Raw genomic sequence first — 20,893 nt, 5'->3', positions numbered from 1 at the left:
TTCAAATGATTGCAGGCTGTGGTTGCTCTCCAATTTGTGGATGATTTTGTAACTAGCGATTGTTTGCAAAACCTCTAGATCCACGATGGTGTAGTCCAGCACTGATTGGGCCTGTTAAGATATTCTAGTTGAAGATGCTGGTTGGTCTCGTGGAAAGCGGCCGTTCAATGCGATCATCCCAACCTCAGCGAACATGAGTGCACATTGTTGGCCGGTCTTATCCCTTTTTTGATGATTTGTAATAATGCTTGGGATTGGTCCGCCAATCCGTTTATGTTGGTTAATGAGTTGAGCGTGGTCTGTTTGAAGCAGGAACATGTTCAGGTCGCCAGACACGACCAGCCCCGCCTGCGGGTACGTGGATTGTAGTGATTTTATCAAGGCTTTTAAGGTCAGGATTTTCTCCACTTTGTTCTTGGGGTTTGGATGAAGATAGGTGTTACAGATTAATATTGAAAAAGTGTTGTGGGCCCTCTGCCTACCATTGCCGAGAGCTGGCGTCAGCTCAATTTTAATACACTGGATCCATTGTTGTCCTGTGTCGATGTTATCATATGACAAAGTGATCCCAGTGTTCAGGTAGATCGAAAGGCCTCCGGCTGCCCTTCCTGACGGGCCTCTTTTGATTGCTTCTAATTGGATTTCCTTAAAGCCGTCAATATGCTGGGAAGCCGTTGACCAGGTTTCTTGAAATAGGATAATGTCAAAAAGTTTTAAAAATGACAATAATTCTGCATCATTGGTTTTTCCCCCCAGGCCATTGATATTCCACGAGCAGACTTTCAGAGTCGGTTTTCATGCTTCAACCATCCTTGCTGTGGATGTATTTTGAGTTGGTTGTAGAATTTTCCATCATTCTTTGTCTACCCCTCACAGGCCTTGGTGAATGATGCGTAAGTTGGCCCAACCCCCCTTGTTGATATCCATACCCCCAACGGCACCCCGAAGAATTCCGCTTTCTGGTTTTGGTCTTTCTTCCGCCAGCATGGATAGTGGGTCTGGGTATCTTTCTGGCGGCACTGGTCTTATTTCAATTCCCCAGTTGGCGAAATCTTCTCTGTATCGCCAAACTTCTTTGGCTATTTCCGGGTCCTTCCATGTTGCCACAGTCATTTCTCTCCCATGTGTGTTGGGAATTGTTTTAAATTCGATGCTATCTATGTGAGTTGTGTTCACATATTTCAACGTCTCAAACTGGTTGGTAAGTTTTAGAATGGCACTTCCGTTAAGAATATCATGATATCCCCTTGAGTTATAGTGCAGGATTATTTCCTGCACTAATGATCCCACCGGATAGGTTAAATCTGGCTTCTCATTCTGGTTTGATAAACGGATGTGATCATTGGGTTTGGGTTGTCTGGCAGGACTCCCCTGTTTTGGGGTGGACAACTGAGATCCTGGTTCGATATCTGAAACCGCCAGCTTTAAACTTGGGTCCGCTAAGACTTGCGGTGTAAAACTCTGTTGTTGCTCTTGCGGTGTGAAACTCTGTTGTTGCTCTGTTGCAGGGCGATTTTCTTTGAGTGCCATCACTATTTTCGGGAAGTAGTGTGAAATATCCTTCTGTTCTCCCTGCAGCTTCAGTGCGGGAGGGCGGTCCGCCTGTTGCATTATAATTTGGGCTTGTGTTGTATTTAAAGCACTTAATGACATTGTGTCGGCTGTTGGTTTGACTTCCGGGGGCTGATTCGCTGCTGAAAAAGTCATCCCGCGGTCCAATTGCTTTTCCAGGTTCGCCTTTGGCGACTCTTTGTGGTTGTGGCCTTGCACAGTTGTTCCTGTATTTATGTCTGGCTTAGTGATTCTTGCTGTATCTTTTTTCCCCTGATGCTTATTTTGTCTTGCTTTCCTTAGTCGCTTTCTTTCGCGCTTTGTGAGATGGAGAATCTGTTTTATTTGCCCATTTTGTATTGTTCCCAGCTCTTCTCTGCTCACATTTTCAAGTTCTTCCATGAGTATGTGGGATTGGTTCCCATTTTTTTGCGATTGCCCGGGAGCATCTTTCCCTGTGTTGGCTGTATCCGAAATGCCTTTTTGAGGGGATGTTCAGTCTTCGGTGATTGACATCTGGGAGGCCTGGGGGAGAGGTATTGGACTGCCTTCCATTTTTGGCGGCCTTATGTCCTCGCTATGTGAAGTGGCACTGCTGACTGAGCTTGTCGTGTCTACGGGCGAGCTTTCGATCCCGGTGGTTTCAGAGAAGTTATGAACATCATTGGATTTGTTCTGTACCTCTACCAGAATGTCTGTTAGAATTGTTGGTAATACTTTGAGCTGGTCAATTATTTCAGAGCACTGACATTCGTGGTATGTTGTACGCGGGTCTTTCTGTGCCCGTTCGATGAAGGAATTCAACTCGAGAATCTTTTTATCTATCCCCGCCACATGTGAAGCTAAAATTTGCAAGATATCTATCTGAGACTCTAACTTTTCTGAGTGTTGAAGGAGGGCTGAGGAGATTGTTTCCATCATGTTTATAAACGGCGACCACAGTGGAGCGTGGAATGGTAATCTGTTGTCTGCTAGGTGTCTTGGGTCTTGAGGGCTGCTCCGAGCTTTGTCCCTTATTTTGGATCTTGTTACGCCTGATGCTCGTCGGTCTCCGGAGTCTGGTGGGTCTCGTTGGTCTCCACCCCGACCCTTGTCTGGGATGGGCGTGTAATAAGATGTTCTGATCCTCTGCTCTTGGCCCTTGGAAGGAATTGTTCGGCTTGGTGAAACAATGTTGAAGTGGAGCGGGAATAGCCCCGACGGACGATTTGAGGTCATTTGGCGGGTATGAGTGGTGCCAACACTGGTCAGGTTGCCGGGCTCCTGCACATTTGCGCCTGCGGTGAAATTTGGAGTAATATAATGGTTAATTTGTGCGTCTGTGCATAACGGGTCATCCTTTGGCTGTGTTGGACCGTAGGGTGTCATCCTTGTGCTTAGAGATTGGTCCTTATTATCGGTGTCTTTGATGTCCTAGTCCGATATGTCCAATAAGGCCTTGTTATCCTTTCTCGAAGCTGTTCTCTTGGCGACCCCAAGGTCATTTTCATAAACCCCAGGGCCGAAATGAGATCCTAAACTTAGTGAGCGTCGCTTTTCTGGGATGGTGGGATCCATTTGAACTTCCTTTATGTTCTCCCTGCGCTCGTCACTTGGCATATTGTCTGAGTTGGTGTAGCCAGCTTCCTCCCTTGTGTTTATTTGGGCGTTCACCGTGTGTTGGTTCGTCATCTTGTTTGGATTCTTTTGGAGAGTATCCCAGGGTAAATATTTGTTCTCATGTGCTTTATTGCTTTGAGTGTTGTTGTGGATCTGCAAGGCTTTAGTTAGAGATGACACTGATTGAGACATTCTTTTGATACTGATTGCTGCCTTTAAATTCTGTTCCTGCAATGCTGCCGGAGCAGATAATGGAGCTGAGAGTAGAAAATCTGTGATCTTTGTGTTTCTGAGGCATGCGCTCTTCAGAGGTGTTTTAACCGTGAGGACCCTAAGAGTAATGTCTTTTGCCTCTAGGGTATCTGGAGTATCCTCTATTATGTCCTCTTTGCTCTTTTTCCGGCATGGGAGTTGTTTGCTTTTACTTGATTTGACTATGGGGTCTGTTCTGAGTCTCCCTGATCTCATGGTGAGGCTGCGGTGTGTTTTTTTGAGGGGCTTGCCGCCTACTCCTTGCAGCCTTTCAGACGCCCTATTACGTGGCCGCAACCGAGATGGTAGGGTTTCGGCTAGTTGAAAGACTCCAACAAACTCTTGTCCTGTTTTGACCTCTCTTGTCTTGGGGAGTCCTCTTGATACGGGTTGCTATGGAATTAATTTGTTTTGCCGTGGTCAATGGACTGGGCGAGGAAAGGTTCCGATGTTATCAGAGTGCTCAGCTGCGGCACTGACTCATGATTCCCTCCAAGTGGTCATTTGGTTTGGTTTGGTACTTTGCTACTCTCTGTTCTGCGCGGTTCACTACTCTGCGCACACTAATTTCAGCACAGTGATGCTTAGCCTTGTAACAGTGAGCCCAAGTCCAAATCCAACTCCTAGACTCCCAATGCTGCCGATGCTGCCAAGTAAAACCTCCCTGCTGCCTGCCGCTTGACTACACTCCAGGGCTCCGCACCCCCTCTTCCTTGTAGTGCACACCTGCTAGTGCTGCCTGCAGTATTGGGGTTTCTGTTTTTATGGGCACGTGAATACGGGCCGGTATGTATGTAGGTGCTGGCAGGGTCGAGCCAGGATGTGCAGGATGAGAGCAAGGACCAGGGGGGCCACGGGGGGGGAAGGAGGTTGCACCAACCTGATGCTGCCTGATGCTGCCTACTGTGATCCCAGGGCTGGTCTCCCACTTCCTCAGGTCGAATCGCCTTCGCTTCGTCCCTTCTTTTCGTGCAAGACCCTGCTGCCGCTGCATGCTCTGAAGCTGCTTCTGCTTCTAAGTGCAATCAGCTGCCTGGCTGGCCGGTGTCTCCTCATGGGTTGCAGGTGGCGGGAGATGCACGGGTAGGTTTTCACTGCTTGTTTGCCTCTCATCTGCGTTAACTGCAAAGAATGGTTGTTTCCCTCTTACTCAGGGCGAGTGCCGGAGAAGCAGGGATTTTAAAATTGCACGCGGCCTCCTTTACGGGCGTTGCGGCCGCATGTACAGAGCCCTCCTGCCGCGGTTACTGCCTCTGCCGCCTCCGCTCCCTTACAAGTCCAGGGTGCAGGGTGCAGACGCTGGCACTGCCGGACCCCGCAGCTTCTTTAGGTTCTCTGTGCTCGTGGGTCGTCTGTTGAAGGACGTAGCAACCCGAATTTTCTGGCTATCAGTTTTTAAAAGCTGGAACACAGCCCCTCTGCTATTCCTCTGCTCCGGCAAAAAACGCCAAACTGAGACCGGCCAAGCAGTGATGTTAACAAAAGCCAAGTCTCTCTTCAATCTGTGAGCAGTGTGCGAAGAGGAATGGGGTGCCAATGTTCCATTAAGATGTCAAATGCATGTTCTCTCCTCGACATAGTGTCCATTGACGACACAGAAAAAATAAAACACAAAACCAATTGACATGAAAAGGTAAATCGCAAAAAGCACCAGCCAAATATAGGTCCAAGGGGGAATCAAAAAATGTTTTTTAAACAGCCTTGCAAAACAGCAATCCTTGAAGGCTTGTGCGATGTGTGTGAAACAGTGTCAAAAGAAAATCTAGATTCTGTGGCCAAGCGAGTTTGTAAATCAGGCATTGATAAGTCATTGGGTAAGTATAGTCAGTTTCGTCAAAGTGAGTACCAGGCAATGTACTCAATAAAGGACTAGAAATTGCAGGCATCTCCAGGGCAACCTCAGGCTCATGATTCACAGCCGTCGCCAATACAGAATTTCTCACAATCAAAAGACATGAGACTGCTGGTGTCATACTAAGAAGAATCGGCCACTCTGTGTATCTTGACATTGTCAATGGAGATATACCTGTTTTCCTTACGACCTGGAAGAGGTGATAAAATGACTGTTCTTGTGCCCTTCACACCAAGCACTGGAACTGGAGCTCGATAAGAGGGACCAAATTCTTTCTTGTTTTCGATCTTCTCCCGAACCAATTCTCCAACTTGGGGTAGCCAGCCAACTACTGAGGTGGAGGGCAAATGTTCCTTTGCAAGACTGTCTCTCATCTCATGTAGAGTCAATAAAACATTGCAATGTTTATCTACATCAAAGGAGGCAGCAACATCCACCGAGTCTAGACCGTCAAGGTCCGGTACATACATCTTGATACTAAAGAGCATTTCGTATGGGGTCCGCCCACCCAGAGACCTTCTAGGGAGATTATTAAGAGCACGCTGCATGCCATTGAGGTGGGCCAGCCAGTTCCTGCCAGTGCCTGTAACAAAAGCTGTCAAATATTGCTTTGGGTCACAGTACATTCGTTCCACAACACTATTACCCTCAGGTCTGTATGGAGACGAAAACTTGACTTGGACCCCCAACGAAGCCATGGCATCCTTATACGCCTTGGAGGCGAAAGCAGGACCCTGATCCGAATGGAAGGTACTGGAGTTCTGGACTTTTTGGTTCCGTCCAGAGGTGTCAGGGAACAACACCCAAAGACCCCGGAGTTCCACCTGCCTTGGTGCACAAATGAACAGAAACACGGGCTTCTCGATGGTGGCGTCAAAGACCAAAGGTTTATTACTGCAGGGACACAGAAGTCACAGAAACTACGCATGGGCAGTAACTAGGAGCCTGTTCAAATTGTACAAAGAGGGTTGCTCCTTATATACTAAATTTTGGCCTTCAGGCGAATTCTTCACATGTTGGTACATTCCCAAAACCTTTGTGTCATAAACAATAAATATTTGGCGTATACAGGAACCGTTGATAAAATCTAATACAAAACATCTACGGAGAGGGGTTCCCACTAGTTCATCACAATCCCTTGTCAATATTGCATTCAAGAGCCGGACCGCCTCATCGTAAATTTCGTTACCTCCCCCTAATAAAGATTCAGAAAGAAAGGAACGGAGCCAGGTGTGGAAGATAGAAAAGCGGGATAAGAGATGTTTGTGGGTTGTAAATAGGCAAGGCTACCGGCTTCGGCCACCTAATCGTGATCAGGACAATGGACACGAAGACCAGTTTATCAGGACTGGCCTCGGGCAGGGGAGGCAGCCTTTGTCGAGTCATGCAGCTACAGCGAGATCTGGTTTAAGGTGTACGTGTCATGAAAGAGGTGAATTTCCGGCTAAGGCTACGTGTCCTTAATCGAAATGAAGTGGTCAGAGGTTATTGCGTATGTGAGGGCAAGAAACACAAAATGGCGGTCATGATCTAAGATGGATGCCGTGGGTAGATCAGAAATGTGTTTGTAAAAGAAGTGCTCTTGCTCGTAGCATAGCGAAAACACTAGGATATGCTAAATGGATCATTTGCGGTTCGCTGATACCAATATTATGTATTTCCGATAATATTGAAAACACGGGTTCAAATCGTCACGGAACCTCAGTACCACAGGCAAAAATCCCTACAAAGACACGCAAATCTCTCATGACAGTCCATGAATCAGTGCTGCGGTGCGGCCATACCCACACAAAGCATGTGCATGAATCAACTGCTACTAAGATGTATTATACGCAGTATCAGAAGAAAAAGGACCGCAGTGATCTAAATAAACACAACCAAGTGGTTTATTAGAAATGAAAAATGTGTCTGTGGTGGACGCGCAGCAGTTGAAGGCTTAATCTGCTGGCAAATGCCACCTTGAAGGACATAGTCACGCGTCTGCTTGTACAGTACCCGCCACCAGAAACGCTGTTGTAATTGAGCCACAGAGGCTGAAACGCCCGCATGCGCAGACGCAACACCTTCATGGGCCGCTGTGAGCAATGTGTGTCTGCGATCTGTGCTGGGAATCAATCTCTCCCCAAAGTCAGGTATTTTCACATAAGGACCCTTATCAGGACTTAAGTGGTATGTATGCTTAGAAGGGAGCCCCTTAGGGTATTTACTTCCCTTCTCAGTCGCAGCAACAGCTGCCAAGATATCATCATCAATCTTAGTTTTGGACCATGTAACCGCTGCAACCAAATATGACGATACTGCTGATTTTGCGGCCTCATCGGACAGCGAATTGCCAACAGCGTGGACTCCTACGCACTGATGACCAAGAGTATGAATCACAAACACGAGTGGCAACTGCTCTTTAAGCTTAGCCACTCGACCCAGATCATTTTATGTTTTATTGTGCTACCCTTGGAATCACGAAAATCATTCTGAATCCAAAAAAAGAGGTTTTCGTTGTAAGACTGGGCACAGTAGTAAGAATCACTTATCACTGGGATCAGAATACTCCAAGGCAAGCATCAGAGCACAAAGCTCTGCCAATTGTGCAGTGCAGTCCCATAGAGTCTGTGTGTGCACGACTCTGGACTTGAACTCATCGTTCACCATGGCACCTACCACAATGGTGCAAGCAGAAACGTATGCGTGCTTAGACCCATGCGCAACTTGCGCCTAACCATCAGTGTATATGATGCAATGGAAATCCTCCAAAGGCCGCATACCCAAAGGCGCAGGATGAACAAACTCATACTGCAAAAACTCTTGCGACTGTAAGGAGGCATCAAAAATAAACGTGACATCTAGAGATGTCAATGATGCAGCCCATTGTATCCACTGTGGGTGCAAAGCTTTAGAATTTGGTACACTGGCTTTCGTCACTGCTTCTAACGCAGGAAACGGGATAACAACCGACATGCGCTTTCCCTGCGACAGTGCACGTTCCTTAAGAATCGCCATTTGCACTGCTGTCAAAACCTTTTCCACAGAGGAAAACAGCATTTCAGCCGAAGTGTACAAGTGTGACTTGTAAGCAATAGGTACAGTGTCTCCTTCATTAAAAGTAAGGTATGTGAAACCCACCGCCCCAGGAATGATTCTTATCACCAGGTTGGTGTGGTTTTCACGAGTCAGTAAGAATTTAGATTCTAGAAGATCAGCCTGCAGAGATCACAAAACGGCTGAATGTTCTGGCAGCCAGCAAGATTTGGTAAAAGTAGGTTTTATCAAAGCATACAAAGGCTTGATACGATGGGTATAATCGGGAATATAAGTACGCCCGAAATGAAAAAATCCCAGCAAGGACTGTACTTTTTTCAGAGTTGTCGGAGCGCGCAACTGTGCGCATTTCTCCAAGAAGTGAAGAGCTAATCCTCGACCTTCATTGTTGAGCTCGTAGCCCAGGAACAACACTGTGTATTCTGCAATGTGTGACTTTGCAAAGTTAAATTTGTAACCAAAGTCCGCAAAGTTACAAATAATGTGGTCAATGCGACACAGATGCGCCCAGAGCTCGTCGTCTGTGAGGTAAATGCCATCCACATACGAACATGCATCCGTGTCTATCCACTCCAAAAGAGAGACTATGCGGGCAGCAAAAACGCCTGGACTATTCTTATAGCCCATTGGTAAACGTTTGAATTGTTATGTTTGCCGCCACAAGTAAAACTGGTCCATTGGAAACTTAAACCATCCAAATGGTGGGCATAAAAACCGTTGGATATGTCAAGCGTAGTTTTAAACCGCTTACGCACAAGACTATCCACTAAAGCAGAGCTGTGAGTATTCTGTACTGCACAGGTACTGCAATGCGAGTTCAAATGCCGGTAATCCAATACCAAACAACATGATCCATCAGGTTTGGTCACAGTAAAAAGAGGGTTATTCATCGGTGATACACGTGTTTCAATTACACCTTGATATTCCAATTGTTCAAGGATTTCCGCAATGGAAGCTTTAGCTTCAGGTAGTATGGGATATTGAGGTTAAGGCTCTGGCATAGCCTGTGAAGGAATCTCGTGGTGTGGGGAAAATTTATCCCAGCCACAGTGTGTAAGGTGCAGAGCCGGCGCAAGAGCTTTAGCCCACTCTTCTGCAAAATTCAGCGCATGCTCCTTCGAGACAGTGTGCGCGAAACTAGGGAGCATTACCTCCTCCCCTTTCAAAGCTGCGAGCACAAAAGGTGGAGGCCAGTCAGCCTCCGCTAACAAAATGCCATAGGTAGTCGTAAGATTTTCCCAAAATACCCCTTTTATGGTACGTTGTATGTCACCTTCCATTAGAAGGACTATTTCATAAAGTATATCAGGGGGAGCTACTCTAGTGTGAGCTGTCTCCACAACAACATAACGGTCAGTAGCTGTCACAGGTCCTCTCACACTATGGTAATCTCCGCCGCGCTGAAGAGCAAGTCAGAGCCCATGTCTGATTCCGAAGCTGCGTTCTCACTATCCATGACATATCTTGCTGTTAAAGCGGTGACTTTCTTTTTCTGAAACTGGGGTCTCTTCGGCGTAGAATCATCCTGCTTGACTTTACCGTCCTTCGGGTGGAGCTGGTCGTGTCCCTGCTGGCCACCCCAACCTCTAATGCCTCCTCCACCACCGGTCGATGAGGCCGATGAATCCTGAAAAGAGCGAGGAGAGCGTTTGTCAGAAACCTGAAAACGATTAGGTGATTTTATTGTTGCGCGATCGCACAAAAATACGTTCTGTCGGTGCAGGCAATGGAGATGCAGGACGAGACTCCTGTTTCTGCTGTTGTTGTTTACCCTGTTTTGTTGTTTCGGCTAATTTTGTTTCTTGGTCTTGGGCTGTTCATGCGTTTCAGACTTCTGCCCTTGGGGTTGCTTTATCTCTTTAGTGGAAAAAGGCTTGAGACCCACGCTATTGCCGCCCACGGTTTTTCCTCGGTAACTGTTGGGGTTTGTCGGCATCGGAAACCGCCTGCAAAGCATTGGACACCTGAAAGTTCACTGCATCTCCCTTGACATTTGCAAGTATGAGATCGGAAACTACGTCAAAGGAGCCACATAGGCGCATACCCAATTCAACCGCTGCCTCAGGTCCGTGTTCATCCTTAACACGCTTAATGACCGTGGGAAGGACAGTCATAGACGGAGTGCCGTAGCACCGTGCATATACTGCCGCAAAGGTCTTTCCCCACGACTCACAGTCACCAATTTCTGGGGTCAAGTCTTTTGGCATGCTAATTGTCAGAATCCTGTGTTTTTCACCAGGAGTCGTGTTAGGAAATACCGCTTCAAGCTGGTCAAACTTTTTGGCAAGCCAGAAAGGAAAATCATCCTTGTCCTGGGGACACTTGACCATTACAGCTTTGACCATTACAGGACTAAGCTTCATTCTGCCCTGTCCGGCAGGAAGCGGCGCACCCCCTGGGGCCCCGCCCGGGAGATTACGGGTTATGTATTGCACTAACGACCTAATCACGCTAATTGCAACTACATGTAGTCGTCTTAACTCAGCAACGTTACACGCCCCGTGCTGAGGATGAGGTGTAAATCCAGCCAAAACAGGCCAAGTCGCTCCAGGAATGGACAAGGCACCTAACCTCGGAGCTGTCAAGAAGTGGGGTAGGGTGTCATTAAACCAAACTCGGTGCTGCCAAGCGTCAATTGCAACTTCCTGTGCCCTGTACGGAGCATACTCCTGTGGCATTGCAGTGGGAGTGTACATTTCGAACACATTGCTATTTGCGTTCACAGCTGGGAAGGTCACCCATGAGTAAACAATTTCGTACGGGTAAGTCACCTCTGCACTCACAACCATGATCACAGCTATGCCATCCACAGGAACATTATAAGTCTGCAAATGATTGCACACCGCAATGCGACTATGTAGCAGAATGTCTACCGCTGCCATAGTGACACAGAAAGAAAGAGGTACAAAGAAAACTATGTAGCACAACTGGGTAGTAATTCAAGGAAACCGTTTTGAAAGAATCAAGCTTGAAAAGACCTATATAAAAATAGGTAGGTTTGTCTGACACTACCGCTAACCGGAAGCAATGGTGAAGGGGTTAAGGACTGAATATTGCACTACTCAAGTGTCATGTAATAAGACCACCAACGGTTGGGCGCCTTGTCGCAGGGATTCTGTTCTCACACAGAACTGTGCACAGAGACTTGGAACCTCATTGAATTAGGGTGTCCCAAAACTCACCTAAGTAACCAAAAATCCCTTACCAGACTAACAACAATATTTCATTGGTTCTTACACACTCCCAATGTTTAGTTCCTTGAATTGGGCCCTGAGGCAATGGGCCTGCACTAATACAAACACCTCAGCAGTACACTTACTGTCATCCAATCTCTCAAGCTTTAGCAATGGAACCATGCAGTCCCTCAGACAGTAGTCATGCACGCATCTAATTTGCCAGGCACTACTGATGCACTTACTCAATTCTCCAGGCACTACCCATGTAGTTATCCAAACATCCAGGCACTACCTGTTCACACAACCAAAAACAAATGGGCAGTATCCAATCGCTAAAACACTATTCATGCACTCATCCCATAGGCTAGTTGCTATGCATGGGCCTGAACAATTGTATATGCACTATCCATGCACTCTATAAATCACCTATACACTTTTTATGCATTCTTGCAATCACCCATGCACCAGAGTTGCACTCATTTAATCATCCCACCAGTATCTATGCATGTATTGAATTATTGAGCCATTAGTTATGCACTTACCTAATCATTCAGGCGCTACTCATGCACTCATCCAAATACATAGATACTAGTGGTATACTAATGAAAAAATACAGGCAGTAAGTATGCAAATATGGAATGACCCATGGAGTTATGATAGTCAGAGAATTATCTACGCAATGCATATATCCTCAGGGAATCACCTAGGCACTAGCTATGCTCTTATTCAATCATCCAGGGACTATTGATGTATTCAACAACAAACCCATGTATTTACAAGTTTTACTGAAGAATTTGTAGTCTTTTAGAACCATGTGGGGAATTATATTTGCAACCTGTCACACACTCTTTGAAAGTACCGGAAGTATTAGTAACATATATGGTTGTATATAGATTAATGTGCAGAATTTTATATGCAGCGTTTCTCAAAGTTTAAATCTGATACATTTAAGTAGAAAAGTACTGAGATACTAATTTCACCAGTGACACAGTGGTAGAGAGGCATGCACATAGCTCCTATGGTGCGTTTTTGGATTTACAGTGTTGAGACACTATATGGACTTTTACAGTTTGTGCAGAGCCGCAAGCCATTTGGCTACACAGTGCTGCATTACTTTCAAAGCAAAGGGATGTGTCATATTTACAACAATATGATGGATCCTTGTGCTCTCCCCTATGCTGGCACTCAACTGTCTGTCATGCTCCAATAGAGGCTCCCTTGCAGCATGGTGCAAGGGTGCCTGTGTTGTCGGGGTGATTGTTTTTGTGCAGGAAGGCACACCTTCCTGCACAAAAAGATCACCAGATGTGTTTTTCAGAATGCAGCACGCATAGAAAGAGGAAAAAACAAGGAGAAATACAAGTATTTCTCCTTGTTGTGCCTCTCTACACCTCCACTGAGGAGGCATAGAATTCTGACGTATTCCCAGGTCTACAAATCGTTGTAAATCTGGGAATGTGGCAAAATGCATGGGTGTTTTTTTATTTTTTTTATTATCAACGCATCCCATAAAACCTCTCCCTCCGTTATCTGCCCTGGCCAAACAGTGGAACTACAGATCACACCGGAGAAGTAAAGAACAACATGAAAAAAAGGCATAATCATTGTACATCTCTCTGTCCCAGACTGGTTCCTTTCATGTAAGATCTAGCCAATTTAGAGTAGGAGACCAAAATTATTTTTTTCTTTTAACAATGCTATCTCCAATCTGATGGTGTATTTAATGGAACTTATCCAGTCTGCTTCAGTTGGAGGTAAGTTACTAATCCATTTTTTGCAGATTCCTCTCTGAGCGAGGAGAATACCCTCTTTTTGGCATCATTCGACATGTGAGCATGCTGTAGTGGAACCCCGGAGAATGCAAGAGCCAAGCTTACCTGAAGTGCAATGCCAAGTATAGTTGAAATACATCTACTCACATCATCCCAGAAATGTTGGATCCCAGGACACTCCAAAAACATGTGGATATCATCTGATTTCTCTTAGCCATATTTTGCACATCTCTGCATTCTTCCTTTCGTCAACTTGGGTAACTTAAGGGATGGCCAATATACCCTTTGTAGACAAAACATGTAGTTCCTCCTTAAATTTGAGGGATGCACAGTGAACTACAGAATGTTAAAAAGATACTTGCCATAAATCTTCAGGCTACATCCCCAGTAAGATCTTTTCCTCACAGGTCACTTGGAAGTCTGAAAACGCCATCCGTTAACTACACCAGTACCATTTGGCCACCTCCTTCTTCCTTGGCACGTCACACGTCAAACTGAATTCTAGTTTGTTTGCATGAGTGTTGCGTGGGAACACCCACAGCATCACCCATTGCATGCTCCTTTTGCGCAAAGTACTGCATGAAACTGGCCCGTATTTACAAAGCCACGAAAAGTCACATTCCAGTAGCTTTATGTCGCCTCGTAAATATGGAGCATCATACTACGCCACTGGTGTGTCAAAATAGTGAAGCTTTGGTGCATGGGGCTTGTAAATACGTTCCCTTGGCTTGATGTTCATTTTAACATTTACTACAGAAGGGATAAACTGGTCTTTCATTATGTATATATTAGAAGTGAGATATGGTGCAGCTGTGTTGTAAGACAGAGTGCTAAAATGTTAAAAAGTAACCAATAAATTAAGTTTTCTATTTTGCTTTGGGATTGCTATATTGAAGTAAGTGCATGTAGTAATATAGCTAGGTTCATCTGTAGATTTAAAACTGCAACCTACCTTAAAACTGTTTTGTAATATGTGTAAGTCAATAGTAAAGTTGTTTGTACATTGGCTAGGGTAAACATTAAAATATACTTTTTTAATAACAAGATATATATGACTGCACACAGTGCGAATGCCTACAAAAGCTGAGATGATAAAGCAACAGAAGCAACTACAGTACATTTGCAGAATTGAGTTACAAAAGGGGCAAAATGTAGAAAAAGTGCTGAAAAAAAGAGCTACTGGTAAGAGGACAAAGTCATTTCTTAAAAGTATATGTGGACATTTGCAAAGATTACAAAATAAAGAAAATACAATTAAGACTATGAGAAGCAGCAAGAGTGGACAAAGTGTACATTGGAAGAAGAGACAAGATTGTAGCAGACATGGACACAACATAACCAGGAGACAGAAGAAATTTAAGGAAATGAGAGCCAGGATGTTTCATAGTAGAGTGGTTGTAAACTTGGTGAGAAATTTAAAAAGTATAGAAGAAGGAGAGATGCAGTAAAAGAGAAAGAACGAACCAAGTAACGGAAAACAAACGAGGAGGCAATTTGGAGAAAATACTCCGTCAAAAGGAATCGTGACATATTTTGAAGTTCAGGACAATGACCCCGTTTGGTTTAAATCAGTCGGAGGAGTTATACGTGCATTTATAGTATCAAACTGTTCAAATACTGCAATGTAGAATGTAAATTTACTAGATGTGATGACTAATATGCACTGTATATTATACTGTAACGTTAACAAACGGGGATTAACAATGAATGTGTCATGCAATAATGTTGCCAATTACTGATAAAATCCCTCCTTAAGTTTTGTATGTTTGCTCGATTAACATTACCAATATTTAGTACATACTACATGTCCCACAAGCCTAAGGGGCAGGTTAAGTAAACAACAGGAAATGATGTAATTGTCCGGTTTTCAAACTTGTTTAAATCACGAGAAAAAAAAGTGTGGTTAGATGCCGTGATCAAGCAGCGGCTGCTGCGAAACGCGTCGGTTTTGTTTGTCCTGTTCTGGAGTGACCGTTTGAAAAATGAAATGAAAACAAAATAAAAAGGAAACTTTACTAAACGAGTACCTATGGTGAGTACGACCCGTCTTTTCTGGATCTCCAGAAGTGTTATGAAATATATATATATATATATATATATATATATATATATATATATATATATATATATATATATATATATATATATATATATATATATTACCTACTGGCGGTCGCCAGTAGGTAGTTATAGTTAGGACCTAGTTTCCATAGGAAATCCTCAACATTCTATTTGGAATAACTTTGGCCCTGGTTGAAGAATCTTAGCGAATTTCTCAAAGAAGATGGCTCGGTCCGTTGCGCTCCTTCCCTAAAAGTTTGGGGGGGATTGGTCAAGTGGGGGCTGAGATAAAAGGGGGGTCCCAAAACGTGTTTTCTCCATGTTATTTTCCATAGGACCTTTAGACTCGGCTACAGGTCGAACGGGTGAATGGATTTTTAAGAAATTTGGCAAAACTGTACAGTCCGGCTCGCAGATTACGCTTTTTTTGGAATGGTGTAAATCCGTTCAGTAGTTGTTGAGAAAATTAAAGTTAAAGTCAATTATATATCTATAGGCGCGCATGCGTGCGCGCACCCAAGTGGCTGCGCGTGAGCGGAATTATTTTTTTGCTGCGTGACGTCTGTTAACGTTCGATTCGAAGGAAATCAGGAAGTGTTGACCGCCATTTTGTCACTGCGAGTAAATATATTGTCATTTCAAAGCGTTGAAATATGGAAAGGGGAGAAGGTAGAGATTGTTTTGCTGCGTAGGTTTTCTCAGGGTGTGCAGTAAGGTCCTTAAAAGCGAAAATATATATTTTTTTTTCTCGAAAAAGTTGCAGGGTGCGCGCACTCGGGCGCGCACACCTATTTACAAAAGTGTGAAAATGGAGATAAATCAGAAGTTTGAGTGCTTTGATATAAGGTGGCTCTGAAAAGAGCCCTTGTGTTAATTGAGTTGTTTCTGCATTTATAAGTAAGTACCGATGCAGAGTTTGATATAATATTGTTGGCAGCATTTTGAAAGGAAAGACAGGGGCCCATTTTCTGGTTAACAGGTGACCAGGCCAACTTTTCACGCCAGGCCCATTCCTGCAAAGTCGACCGCCATTTTTAGGAGATCTGCAACCACCGGCAGTCACTGGGTTGCAGGAGCAGATGGACTCAAGCCTGTCGGGCGAAGCATCGTTGCACCGCCACAGTGGACGAGACCCTGCTGGGCTCGTAGAACGTCGCTGTACCGCAACAGTGGGCGAGTCCTTTGCTGGGCTCGTGGAGCGTCCCTATATCGCCACAGAGTACGAACCCTTTGCCGGGTGCATGGATCGTTGGGGGTGCAGCTGAGGGGCCTCCATCTGGGGAGGCTCGTCCGCGCCGCCTCTCCCTCCCAGTGGACCCCACGGCGTCTTGCTGACATTTGTTATGGCCGGACCAGGCGATGAAGAGAGGGGGAGGTCGGATATATATGAGTTATACTATTAGGTATGTCACATCCCCCTTGTGGCCTGCAAGGCACCGAAAAAAGAAGAGAATGGGAAGACAACTACATTTCGGGTCGGGCCCATGCCTTCTCTGGCCGATGGCGGCCGGCCGCTCTTTGCCACGGCCCCAGGAACGGATCCCTTGGTTCATCCTGGGGACAGGCCTTGGTATGTGGTGTCTCCTCCGGACTATTCGCGTAATGGTTCTCCACCCCAGGCCGTTGCCGACGGCTTTTGTAGACTTTCTGACGCTCAAAAACCCTACTAGAAAGCAGCCCAAAAGTAGCCCAACATTGCTACTTTGGGGAAGGAGGGGCTGTGCGCGAGCGGAATTTTTTTTTGCTGCGTGACGTCTGTTAACGTTCGATTCGAAGGAAATCAGGAAGTGTTGACCGCCATTTTGTCACTGCGAGTAAATGGTGCTCCACATTGTAAATGCGGCACACCATGGGTGGCAGAGCAGCGGTGCACATTAACTGGTGCATCTCCGGGGATGCTACAGTTAACATAAATCTGCTCCTTTACATTTAAGTATGAGCAGGGGACACAGAGTTGGTGAAGCTTATCGAAGGTTAAAAAGAGATGAGTCCTGTTCACTGAAAACTTTGACATAGGACTCACCTCCTCAGCATCGCTGGACATGGCTAAATAATAGCTGCAAAATGTTACTGTTGTTAAACAATTTTACTATTATAGTGTCTGAGATTTGTCTCTTACTCTGCAACATCTCATTGTTGTTCTCTTTCTTTAAATATAAGGACATTAACCATGAGTGATAATGAGCAATCCGTTGGTCTCGATCTTATTGTTGAACATGTCATTGAAACGTCAGTGGAAGTGGAACCCTTAGATGATTTAAATCCTGAGGATGATGAAGAACATGATGAGGATGCCGATTTGTCAGAATTGTATGACATAGGGTGGGAAGCTGACGTGCTTCAGCATATGGAACTATAAACATTTATTTTTCAAATTTACTGGAAATAAAAAGTGAAAATGTAAACCGTTTCATTTAAAATTAAACATAACTTGAAAAACAGGTTATGTGTAGTGTCTTTAATAAAATAGTCAAATATGCTCATAAAAATATTTCTAAATCAATGAAAAGCCTTAACAAGTCACATGACCTGTTATGCTTACGTTACGCGCTCCGCGCCGCGCCCCGGATTGTTGGTCATTCAAACTGAGGCTGGCGTCAGCATGAGAGCGCCAACGTCTCGTGGCTACGCCATTCAGAAAATATTGTTGGCAGCATTTTGAAAGGAAAGATCTGCAACCACCGGCAGTCACTGGGTTGCAGGAGCTGATGGACTCAAGCCTGTCGGGCGAAGCATCGTTGCACCGCCACAGTGGACGAGTCCTTTGCCAGGTGCATGGAGCGTCGCTGCACCGCAAGAGTGGACGAGTCCTTTGACGGGTGCGTGGAGCGTTGGGGGTGCAGCTGAGGGGCCTGCACGTGGGGAGGCGGGAGAGGCTCGTCCGCGCCGCCTGTCCCTCCCAGTGCACCCCACGGCGTCTTGCTGACATTTGTTATGGCCGGACCAGGCGATGAAGAGAGGGGGGGGGGTCGGAGGCATATGCAAGACATCCCCCCTCGTGGCCTGCAAGGCGCCGAAAGATTATCGTCCGCGCCGTCTCTCCCTCCCAGTGTACCCCACGGCGTTTTGCTGACATTTGTTATGGCCGGACCAGGCGATGAAGAGAGGGGGGGGGGTCGGAGGCATATGCAAGACATCCCCCCCTCGTGGCCTGCAAGGCACCGAAAGAGGAAGAGAATGGGAAGACAACTACATCTCGGGTCGGGCCCATGCCTTCTCTGGCCGATGGCGACCGTTGCTCTTTGCCATGGTCCCAGGAACGGATTCCTTGGTTCATCCTGGGGACAGGCCTTGGCGCATGGTGTCGCCTCCGGACTATTCGCGTAATGGTTCTCCATAGTTGTTTTAATATATTTTTGTTCAAGAATAAAAACGTTTTAATCTGTTATTTTGCTGTCGTGTGGTATATTTCTAATATTTGTCGCTCTGATGTTGTTTCCCCTCCCAAATGGAACATGTGATTGTAATCTACAGCCGGACATTCCGACAGGACATGAGAGCAAAAGGGGGGGGGTCAGATCTGAAGTTGGGCAGGCGATAAGATCACGTTTTGCTATGTAGGGCTATCTATGTTCGTGATGGGGCCTAAAAGGGGGCAAGATGGCGTTGAGCTCGGTTTCTCTCACTAGTTTCACTAGTTTCATATTTCTCATGAGGGGTTGTTCCTAATGTTTCTATTTTAGCAAGGTCAAAAAGAGATCCTATCAGTGGCCTATTGATTTTGTTCGATTCCTTTTGTTTTCTCTAACGATTTTTAAGTTAAAGTTTGCTAGTACGATACAGCGGCTAGTCCGCATTTTATATATATGTCTTTTTTATTAGGGGTGTTTTCCGGTGGAGTCGGATGATCTACCTCTAATAAACGGTAAGTGTTCCTCTGAAGGAATGCGTCTTGAAAGTGGCTGACTGTAATGTATGATATTTCACTCAGTGACTTTCAGGCCCATGCTGTTTCGAAACTGTGCATGTGTTTGAAGCAGGCGTAGGTATTGACGCAGCATAGAAACTACTAGGAACCAATTGGAAGTGTTGTTTTCAAGTCACATGACTTCACATGCACGTCTCAGGACGTGTACGCGGTGACAGTATCTGGTTGGAAGTAGCGGTCCAATTTCAAAACGTGAAAAGGAGTAAATCGAAACATATCCGGATTTAATATATCTTCTGAGTAGTATAAGTTCTATGGTGGGTGTATGAAGAAATTTAATAAGTTGCAATCGCGAACTTTTCCCGAAATATATATATAGGCGGGTGCGCGCACACGGTCGCGCACGATCGAAAGCCGATAAACGCCCTTTATAATTTGCTCCTGGAGCTGTTTTTGGAAAGTTCAAATTGCAAAGTTTTCACGAAATATATAGGCAGGTGCGCGCACTCGGTCGCGCATGAAAGCCTGGAAATGCGATATCCATTTTATTGACAACTGTTGCCGAGAGTGCGCACACCGGGTCGCGCACGAAAGTTTAGTAAGGCTATTTTTATTTACAGACAAATTTTAATGTGTTTAAAAAAAGGCAAGGTACAGACTTTCGAATTCTGTATCGCTTTACAAGGAGTCTCTATGCAACTTGAACAGTGAAGAAAACGGCTTGTTTTTGAAAAAAATATTGCCCGAACTTTATTGACAAAAGTATAGGTTGCATACACGACATATTTCTGAATTAGCATTTTAAAAACCAATGAAATTCACAGAAAAAACCATAGGTTTTACACACGTTATAGTTAGGAAGTAGCATTTAAAAAACCTATGAAATTCACTAAAAAAACATAGGTTTGACACATGTTATAGTTAGCAGGAAATTTTACTGATATAAAACCAATGAAATTCCACGTTATAGTTAGTTGGACTCACTATAACTTGCGCGTGCAATGCACTGCTGATGACGTCACATATTACATCACTCATGACATGGTCAGTGACATCACTCATGACATCACTGATGACACCATCCAGTGAATATGTGTCTTTCTGAAAAATAAATATTAGTGAGTTATGTTTAAATATTTAAATATATATATTAGTGTTTCACTTTGTGTATAAGTGGCTACATGTGTTGGTAAGTAGCTACATGCGTATGTATATGGGTTATTAGATATTTTTATTAGTATCAGTATGAGTGTCTATATGGTTTGGTGGGGGTATTACTTAGCACATAGATGCATGAGTGACTGACTCTCTGTTTGTATGTGTTTTGAAGACAGCATATGTACAGGACTGTATGGGTGGATGAGTGTCTATGTGTTTGTTAGTGAGTGAATGACTGTCTCACTAGTGTCTTTATCAGTAACTACATATGTTTTAATCTAGTATATATGAATATTGATGTATATAAGTGAGTATATGTGAGAGTAAGAGATTGTAAGAGTTCCTGTTTAAATAAGTATGTGTTTCTATAAGTGATTGTTTAAGAGAATAAATATGTGTAATTTTCAATAGAAGTAAGGTGGAAGTGTGTGTATAACTCTATATTCAAATAAATGGATGTTCAATAGTTTATTTGCACGTGTGAGTATGTCTGTGAGTAACTTTTCGATGATTGTCGGTGTGTAACAGGATGTATAGGTGTATCATTTCATATGATGAGTGAGTATAT

General features: G+C 44.7%; 1 protein-coding gene across 5 annotated transcripts in view; it reads left to right on the top strand.

Moving 5' to 3' along the window:
• Positions 1 to 20,893, top strand: part of LOC147708010 (N-acetylglucosamine transporter UNC93A-like) — a 493,060-nt gene that overhangs the window by 70,603 nt on the left and 401,564 nt on the right. The window lies entirely within an intron of this gene.

This window comes from Lissotriton vulgaris, chromosome 6, assembly GCF_964263255.1.
Source record: "Lissotriton vulgaris chromosome 6, aLisVul1.2, whole genome shotgun sequence".
NCBI classification, from domain to species: domain Eukaryota; kingdom Metazoa; phylum Chordata; class Amphibia; order Caudata; family Salamandridae; genus Lissotriton; species Lissotriton vulgaris.
The sequence above is the reverse complement of the archived record's forward strand: the minus strand, read 5'-3'. Positions and strand labels throughout refer to the sequence as shown.